Source organism: Squalius cephalus, assembly GCF_949319135.1.
Source record: "Squalius cephalus genome assembly, chromosome: 19".
NCBI lineage: Eukaryota > Metazoa > Chordata > Actinopteri > Cypriniformes > Leuciscidae > Squalius > Squalius cephalus.
The window spans coordinates 31795709-31806252 of record NC_137140.1 but is presented as its reverse complement, the minus strand read 5'-3'; the positions used below and the strand labels follow the sequence as shown (position 1 = coordinate 31806252).

At 35.4% G+C, this 10544-nt stretch overlaps 1 long non-coding RNA gene across 1 annotated transcript; it reads left to right on the top strand.

Moving 5' to 3' along the window:
* Window positions 1-3105: 3105 nt before the first annotated feature.
* On the top strand, window positions 3106-9849 carry LOC307147451. The gene is made up of 3 exons (XR_013819313.1): window positions 3106-3177; window positions 5477-5711; window positions 9794-9849. It is a non-coding gene; the product is annotated as an uncharacterized lncRNA (long non-coding RNA).
* Window positions 9850-10544: the final 695 nt, after the last annotated feature.

Sequence of the window (10544 nt, the reverse complement as noted above, 5' to 3'; positions counted from 1 at the left end):
TAATTACAGGTGAAAAGTGAATAAAAATGTGGCTTTTTAAAGAAACAGTTGAAAAGGAATTGAAAAAACAATTTTCATACACAATGAAATCTAATCACGAGCGGCCCCTTTGGCTCTGCATACACAATTTTGCCAGTGCCCTCTGACAGTTTTTGCATTATTTTGTTTCAGCCCTCAGCCTTTTTAGATTTTTATTCATAAATCATTATTAGGATTTAATTACTGCGTATGCTGCAAGTAGAAGCAACTGTGGCATCTCTGAGGATCCCCGCTGCTTCTCCTGCTCGCATTATTTGAGGGGCTTGTTATCAATGTTACTTTACAGTGAGGGATTTCAGGATAATAATAATTGGGCGCTCACGATGTTCTAGAACCAAGCGAGCAGCCTTGATGTCTACTTCTTATAGGAAGATTCCTAACAGAAATGCAACATCATGGCTGATTTGGAATAGAAATAAGTAGACTTCTGTTCAAAAGTTTGGGGTCTGTACATTTTTTTTATTGTTTTTGAAATGTTGTTTCAATCAAAAATATAGTAACAACTGTAATATTCAGAAATTGTATTACAATTTAAAATATCCGTTTTCTATTTTAATATATTTTAAAATGTAGGCTAACTTATTCCTGTGATCAAAGCTGAATTTTCAGCATCATTACTCCAGTCTTCAGTCTCACATGATCCTTCAGAAATCATTCTAATATGCTGAATTGCTGCTCAAGAAACATTTCTTATTATTATCAATCATAAAAGCAGTGCTGGTTAATATTTTGCAGAAACTGTGATACAGGACTTTTTGAATAGAATAGAAAGTTCAAAAGAACAGCATGCATTTGCAATAGAAATAATTTGTAACATTATAAAGTTCTTTGTCACTTTTCATCAGTTTAATGCTGAATATACTAAAAAATACTGACCCCAAAGTTTTGAACGGTAGTGGATGTGTGCAACTATATTAAAAGTAAGAATACAGTGTGCTAATAACCATAAAATAAAAAATAAAAATTGTCAGAAAATTGTAACAATTAGGCCTAAAACATGTTGCAACATCTGAATATAAAGGTTTTTGTGTGTGTGTGTGTGTGTGTGTGTGTGTCATAGTTGTTGTTTCTTCTCTTGTCTTCTCACCACAGGAAGTTTACTTTCTGTCAGCAGCTCAGCACTCAAGCTGTGCCAGGCACGACTTTGGTCATGAATATTGATCACTCTGTGACGTTTGCTGGATTTGCTGAACAACGGATGTTGAGTACTTGTTTGCTTGTTTGTTTTATGAAGTCAGCTATATTTTTTCCTCCACCCTGTGACAAGGCAAAATAAAAAAATACTATGATTTTTTCCCAAAAAGTTTGTGGTGAGAGAGTTTAGACATTTTTTTAAAAAAATGCCTTCTCACTGAATGATACATGCAGTGCTTCCTCAGAATATGGAATAAATAAGATATTTTTACAGTCAGGAGAGCTTATAAAGACTTCAGTGGTGTGTAAGTCGGAAGCCCATTGGTTTTGAGTGATACTGTATTCAATAGGATGCGTTATAGGACACATTACATCATAAATCCCTTTGAGTTTAACAGGCTCAGTGTAGTAATGGTTTCTTTTTTGACTCTAAGCTGTCTTACAATAACACTTCGCTTATAGGAAATGAGAGCAGTGCTGCAGTATGGAGATAAGACATAACCATAGATATTTCTTTTGACATTGGGATACGGGAGCACAATGCTTTCTTGGATGCTAGGGACAACTAATTGACTCATACAGCATAGACTGTCTCCAGAAGACTAGAGGAGTTTGTCCCTGGTCTTGCACTGTTGTAAAGCCATAGAATGTCTCAGGTTATTCAAATGAAATGTACCAAAATGCATATGGAGTGTTTCAGTATGAACTGCCTCAAATGTATTTTGTTCTTCATTTTGTGTGGAAATAACATTTGAATTTGTTGGACTCTTTTGCATTTAATACACACAATTAAATAATATTTTCACAAAATTACAGCTTAATTGGAAATATATACGTAACACCCATACACACACAGTGATGTTCACATAAGCAATCATACTTTTAAAATGTAATAATTCATATGTTTCTAGTGAATTTTCGTATTTAAAAATTCGGGGACAGGGGTAAAACATATACTGTATAGACCTTATGCGCCAGAGAAACGAGGGCGCCTCCATCTTTAGAATAGGCTTTTAACTTCCGTTTTTGCGGTCGCTCTGTATATTTCTATGGCATTGCTGTCCAGGAGTAATTAGCTTTTGAAGTGGATTTGCTTAATGTAAAGTTAACGAAAGTTATCATGAGGACTGTAATGTTTAAAGCAGATGTCTTAACAAATGTCAGTCGACCGGGAAGATTTTAAAACGAGCCGTTCATTCATAAACACGCAAAATCGATGTGAAAATACAGACCGGATTATACAGACAACGAGTGCAGCGCTGAAAAGGGGCGGGGCTACATAAGGTCTATACAATTAAAAATAAATGCAGGTATTTAAAAAAAAAAAAAAAGATCCAAGATAAAACAAGAAAGCTGTTAGTTTTTATAAAAATCAACTTTTGGGACATAAAATTGCTTGTAGTTTTTGAGGAATGGCTTTGCGTGTCTTGAGTGGGATCAAGCCTGGTTAACTGCTGGTATAACGAGATGAATAACGGACTGTGCTCTAATAGACTAATAGTCAAAGTGCTCAGTTGCAGCTCTTAAGTACAAAGGCCATTTCCCTTATTACATTTTTCATTAAACTAAGCTTATCATCACAGTAATAGGGATTCTGTCCACACGGTTATCAATGGGGATTTAATAATTGGAAAACTAGGATAGCTGTTTGGCACTGTTCATTAGATTTAATCTTATTATTCTCTTACAGACCATTAAATCGATGATGTCATATTGTCAAGAAAAGGATGAATGAGATAACTTGACATATATTTAAGCGTGGAACTGTATGAAGCAAGACATTCCAGAGGGTTTACAGGCAGAAATGTGACACACCTGAGTATATAAAACTACTCAAGAAAACTCTGTCATGGACTTTTATATGGAAAATGTACAAATAGTTTATAGGATGACTAAAATATATTTTTTTGTCTCTGCAGAACTCAGTGTGGAAACGCTTGTGGAATATATTCCCTTCATGAAGAAGCCTGCAAAACAACCATACGACGAACAGACACGCGATAGGTCAGTTAAATAAATCACTGAGGCAGAAAGACTGGCAAAATCACTCTCATTAATTTGAATTATCTTGGAAATTTGTCTTTGGGTCTCCACAGTTGATTTATAACACAGACAAACACAATACACATACTGTAAAGAAGACAAAGAAAAAAAATGAACCCCAACCATAGTGAATTAAACAAGAAAACATATAAAGTTATTCCAAACTTATTTTTTGTGTGTTTTCCAGGCAAAGGAAGCTTGTTTCCACCATGGAATCAAATACTAAAAAAGGTAATTGCTACTTTTTATCTCACAATGACTTTATTTCTACAAGGACCACATTTTTATGGCAAGACGACCAGGTCAGACTGAGAGTATGAGTAATTACCTTTTTTATTTTATATTACATGGCAGAAACTAACTTCTGTACAAAGGCATTGGTTTGTTCTCTGTTCAGAGATTTTTTTTAAAAAATATGGCAAATGTCGTCAGAAGCAAAGACCATCGAGTTGTGTATTGGTTCATTTCTACACAAAGCAAGTCAAAATTACAGCACATCTAATTCAAAAGTCAGGTATAGGCCCAACCAAATTTAGCTTGACTAATACACTTGGAAAGATGGTACATCAGTGCTTTCTAGACACTTGAGGTTTTTCTTTTGCCTTCCTCTGGAGATTTGGTGACTGAAAGAGAAAATCAAGCGAGAGCAAAGTGTTTCTCCATGATCCTAAATATATTTGTACTTTTCCCCCGGATCAGCACTAATGCAGGAACTTTTGCGAAAGCCAAACGTCAACAGTTTTGTAATCTTGCCTTCTAATTGCATTTTTGTCCCAAAACTCTACATGTAAATTGATAGCAGAAAGGTTTTTGCAGAGCAGGAAAGGAAGCAATTGAGAAAAAAAAAATACCTTAAATATTTATAAAGTACTCCATAACTTTATCAAAGTTTTTGAGAGGAATTAGCCAAAAAGTTTTTAGATTGTATCTTATGTCTTAACCCATATCACAAATAATTCATAGTATTATCCAATAAATGATTCACCATATTAGATTTTTCTGTCAACGGAAGAAGTTGCAGAAGAAACACTGGAAAGTTTGTGAACTCAAGGCAAAAAAAATCAATAGAATTATTAATTCGATTTTGCAGGTCATTTACCGAATACATCCTTCAATGTGCAACAAAAAAACTTGCGTGACTTTGCCTCAGCAGTGGATGTGATTGGATATCTTGACTAACCAGTGGACCAGTTTCAGATATTTTATTGCAGATATTTTGCACAAATTTCCTAGGAAGTGGCGATTTTGTTCTCTTAAACACTTGGGATGGAAACGCTGCTTTATTGGGCATGAAACAAAAAACAAAGCAGTTTTAGAGGAGGAAAAAGTCATATTTCAATACAATATTATGAAGACAAACATTTTTTCTTCGTAATAATAAGACCAGGATTATGCATTAATAAAGTAAATAGGGTCATGTTGACAAGCATGCAGCGATGTGTTTCTTTGTTAAACTCAAAGTAAAACTTGTTCACAGCAGTATAAAGGTGAATCCTGGCCTGAAAAGTAAACACTGGACTTCAAAAAGAAAACGTCTCATGGGGTTTGAGAGAATGTTTGATGTTTTTTGTTTTTTTTACTCTGGTAAATTCATTAAAATTTCATGCATATTTAAATCCTTCAGCATTTACATTCTTGGCTCAAACCAAGAATTTCGGTTTACAGAGGCCAGATTTTGAGACTTGACTAACAATTTAAAGAGATGCTAAATCTCTCATTTATTATTAATTAAAATGTATTTATTTAATATTTAAAAGCACAACTAGTTTTGCATGTAGGCCTATAGAATCTTTTTGGCTTCTTTTTCTGAAAGAAATGCAAATGCATGTTCTGTTAAAACACGTTTTAAGTATAATATGTTTGCTTTTGGATATGAAAAGCAATGCTAAAATCTTTCATTTTGCGTACACACAAAGTTGACTTCGTATCGCACTTTTAGACTTGATTAACTGTTATCTTTGAATGTCTAGGTCATTTTTGCCTTTTAAAACTCTGGAAAATAAAAAGGAAGTCTTTTGTCTCCAATGAACTGAAATGAACTGGTCAGTAAATGATGTCAGAATTTTAAACTATTCTTTTATTTACTGGGTTTTATTGCGATGTGACAACATTTCACTACAGATTTGTAGCCAACATGAAGCTGAAATGTTTACAAGAGCATTGGGCAAAATGAAGCTCTGAAGCACTGAGACGTGTAGCTCCTGGTGGAGCTGTTTCTACAACACTCATTCTTGTTCCATTCTGCTAATCTTTCTTTCAGAGATACTGTTTTCCCGAGAGCACAAAGATCACTATTACAGAGGACGAAACTTGGCCAACCACACTCACCTCACTAGAGATGTTTTACCTCCTCATAATGCCGGAAGAGACTGGGCTGAGATGATCTGTCTCCACTGGTCTGCCAGCGTTGCTCTCCTGGGAGGCTAATTAAGGGATCGAAAGAGTCAGATCAACCGGATATCGTGACAATGCTATGTTGTCATGTGTTCTGTGAGGTAGGACAAAAGAAATGTTTGAGGAGGATGTAAAGCTGGGGTAATGAACACTTGAGCTCTGTTCTGCCTTGCGTTAGAGATTTGAAACGTTTTACATCGGCAGCAACTTTGTGCGTTATACAAAATAGTGAAGCGCATCAGAGATTCTACACTGTAATAAAGTAAAATAAAGAATTCTCTATAAACAGCGAAGGACCTGGTATTTTATGCCAGAACATTAAGTTTATGGACATTTCCTTTAATCTTGAAATACAACACAATGCAATGTATAATTTAAAATACGGGTAAAAAATCGATACGGAAAATTCCTTCGGAAACACTTCAATTCTATAGTCCACGTTAGACATTCTACTAACTATAAGTAACTTTGCAACTACATGTCAACTAACTCTCATTAGAGTATTAGTAGACTGTCTGCTTAATATCTGCTAACACTTTATGTTGATGCTCCCCAACAGACATTCTACTGACTATAAGTAACTTTGCAACTACATCAATGTATCCTACTAACCCTAACAGTCTACTAGTACTCTAAGGAGAGTTAGTTGACATGTGGTTGCAAATTAATGGTGAATATGTAGTTGCAAAGTAATTCATAGTTAGTAGACTGTCTAAAGTGGGCATAAAAAAATGAAAAATTGAAATAGTGTAATTCCTTCATATTGACACAGTGATTTTTATGGACTTTTCTTAGATTGTACTTGAAATTGGTTTCAAAAGCGTTTACTGATAGCATGTTGCTAAGCTAAAAAACATTTGGTAAAATATGTATTTTAATGACATTTTTAGATAAATTTTTTTTTTCATTATGATCCCCATTGCAATGCATTATGGTGTTACCTTCTCTGTGAATGATACAGTATGCAGTGCTACCGTATAGGCATCTTCATAGCATTCCTTAATGCAGCCTACCTAGGCAGCTCACTAAGTTCCGAAACAAGGTGTAAGATCTAATGTTAAGTTCAAGTTTTTTGGTAACACTTTAGTTTATGATCCAAATCTCACTATTAACTTGTTGCTTATTAGCATGTACACTCACCTAAAGGATTATAAGGAACACCTGTTCAATTTCTCATTAATGCAATTATCTAATCAACCAATCACATGGCAGTTGCTTCAATGCATTTAGGGGTGTGGTCCTGGTCAAGACAATCTCCTGAACTCCAAACTGAATGTCAGAATGGGAAAGAAAGGTGATTTAAGCAATTTTGAGCGTGGCATGGTTGTTGGTGCCAGACGGGCCAGTCTGAGTATTTAACAATCTGCTCAGTTACTGGGATTTTCAAGCACAACCATTTCTAGGGTTTACAAAGAATGGTGTGAAAAGGGAAAAACATCCAGTATGCGGCAGTCCTGTGGGCGAAAATGCCTTGTTGATGCTAGAGGTCAGAGGAGAATGGGCCGACTGATTCAAGCTGATAGAAGAGCAACTTTGACTGAAATAACCACTCGTTACAACCGAGGTATGCAGCAAAGCATTTGTGAAGCCACAACACGCACAACCTTGAGGCGGATGGGCTACAACAGCAGAAGACCCCACCGGGTACCACTCATCTCCACTACAAATAGGAAAAAGAGGCTACAATTTGCACGAGCTCACCAAAATTGGACAGTTGAAGACTGGAAAAATGTTGCCTGGTCTGATGAGCCTCGATTTCTGTTGAGACATTCAGATGGTAGAGTCAGAATTTGGCGTAAACAGAATGAGAACATGGATCCATCATGCCTTGTTACCACTGTGCAGGCTGGTGGTGGTGGTGTAATGGTGTGGGGGATGTTTTCTTGGCACACTTTAGGCCCCTTAGTGCCAATTGGGCATCGTTTAAATGCCACGGCCTACCTGAGCATTGTTTCTGACCATGTCCATCCCTTTATGACCACCATGTACCCATCCTCTGATGGCTACTTCCAGCAGGATAATGCACCATGTCACAAAGCTCGAATCATTTCAAATTGGTTTCTTGAACATGACAATGAGTTCACTGTACTAAAATGGCCCCCACAGTCACCAGATCTCAACCCAATAGAGCATCTTTGGGATGTGGTGGAACGGGAGCTTCGTGCCCTGGATGTGCATCCCACAAATCTCCATCAACTGCAAGATGCTATCCTATCAATATGGGCCAACATTTCTAAAGAATGCTTTTTTATTAGTATGGTGTTCCTAATAATCCTTTAGGTGAGTGTATATTACTATGATATTGGCTTCTTTATTAGTACTTATAAAGCACATATTAATGACTTATTCTGCATGACCATATTCTACATCCATTAATCCTACACAATACCTAAACTTAACAACTACCTTACTAACTTTTAATAAGCAGTAATTAGGAGTTTATTAAGGCAAAAGTCGTAGTTAATAGTTAGTTAATAGTGAGGATTGGACCCTTAACTAAAGTGACTGAATTTTCACTGTTTGTGTGATTTATTTATTTCTTCCCTCCAGATGGAAGTATATCTGAATGGTAATGAAGGTCTGTATTAGTCATAATGTGAGCAAGAGTTTAAGTTCCTTAAGCTCTCAGCACCTGTTTGACAAGGTAATTTTATGTTTACTTGTAATATTTTTTTCTGTTTTTCCCTTTTTCAGTTTTTAGTCACACTTTAGATGCATGTGTGTGCGTGAAAGACGGAGTGAGAGGGAGTTTTATAATTCATACTAATTTAGCTGCTCAGTTATGTGTGGAAAAGAGCCCTCACAAAATCCATTAAAGTACTTAGTCTATCTCCAGAGATAATATGTATATATTTCATAGAGTAGGCCTATATAGTTTGTGCCTGAAGTAAATCGGAGAAGGATATTTTACACACAAAGAGCAACTAATGAGCAGGGAAATGAAAAACATTGAAGAATAACTTTAAAGGTACAGTCTTTTACTACTGAAACAACCACTAATAGATTGTGTATAACTGCAGTAGATAAGATATATATATAGTTGCAAGGCACCAAACACTCTTGTGAACATGTGCCTGAGTGTGCACCATTAGTGGCAAAATAATGACTTTTTCTCAAACAATTGCAGTTTGAGATGCTCAAACAAACAGAATAATGTTTTGAAAGTACCACACAGTCACTGTGTTACACTTTCTTGGAGAATTGACCTACAGATAGTATACTCACAGCTGTAAATTAAAGTATTTTTACATTGAAAAAAGACACACATCAGCTTTAAACAATTGTATTCTTTATTTATAGTAAATAAAGGTCCTAACTGTGGGCTAAACACCATCTATTCAATGTAGGCATCTCCATTTAAACCTTGTCATTCTCATTTCCAATAGGTCACTAAAATAGTCTCTCAGATGTAGAATGACTTTTAGCACAGGTTTATATAGATAGAAATATCAAATAGAAATAATTTGTAACATATGCTGTCTTAAGTGTCAAATTTGATCAGTGTTAGTTTCTAAAAAATATTACTGTCCTCAAACTTTTCAACGAGCTGCATAAATATTCTGCAAAAACTCAAACTAAGAGCTGTTACTCGTTTCACATTTGTATCACTGTCACGAGGGCGTTTAAGCAAAAAGCCTCGTGTTTAATTCTAACGGTCAGAGAGAAGGTAGAAAATGGTAGTGTAAGACTAAATAAAAAAAAATAAAAAAATCATTTGAAGAAGAGACCTTGATAAATTATTATATATAGACCTGTGTGATATGACCCTTTGAATGGAAAACCGGCCATGGGAACCTGTGGGACACCTGCTGTAACTCATACAGCACAAATGAACTCACACAATTCACTGCCTTTCAGATTGAGTTTCTTTCAGACAGGAGACCAGACAGCATTTCTGAATCTTCAGCATCTTTTGCTTTTTCTCTCTACTTCATCTTTCTCTCTCTTTCTCTGTTTTTTTTTTTTTAGTTTTTTTCTCTCTGCATCAGACATGATTTTAAAGTCTAAACAGGTTTTTTTTCCTCGATGGTAGTCTCTGTTTAATATCTTTCCTGGCTTACCTGTAATATATGAAAATTAATATATGAGGTTGCACATGCTGAGAGGATGCATTTGCTTTGATTTGAAAGGATAACTGTTATAATCATATTTTGTTTTGTATATTTTGATTCACCGTGAACAGTTGGAGAAAGGAGGACTTGAGAGGACATCATGAATGAATTTATAGGTGTCACACTTTTTACTCTGGTGAGTCTCAGGGTATGATTACCTTCTTAAAGTCAACATGAAATCAAAATGGAATCTTTTTACTTTCTTAATGCATGTTCCTAATCTTATTGTGAATTATTCATTTGTGCATGTTATTCTTAATAAAACATATTGTTATGTGAAATAACTTTCCTTTTTGGCCTGTTACTTTTCAAGCCCGCCCATTCCCACTCCTCTTGATCCATGGGGATTAAAATAAAAGCATGTGCCATACGATGCTAAATATTGTTTTCAAAAATGTGTTTGGGTGTTTCATGTTGACTTTAAAAACAGGGACATTTATTTATATATATAGTAAGTAAATGGGTCCAGGTCAATTTATTGTGGACATATGCAGAGATTCCTCTTTGGACACTTTAAAAATGAAGTCATAATTTCCTCCCCCTCATGTCGTTCCAAACCCATAAGACTTTTGTTTATCTTCGGAACACAAATGAAGATCTTTTTGATGAAATCTGAGAGCTTTCTGTCCCCCCATTGACAACCACTCAACTACCACTTTGACTCTTCAAAAGGTTAATAAAGAAGAGATCGTAAAACTAATCCATATTAACTGAACGGTTTAGTCCAAATTTTCTGAAGAGACTCGATCGCTTTATATGATGAACAGATTGAATTTAGGCTTTTATTCACATATAAACATTGATCAGTGAACATAAACAGAA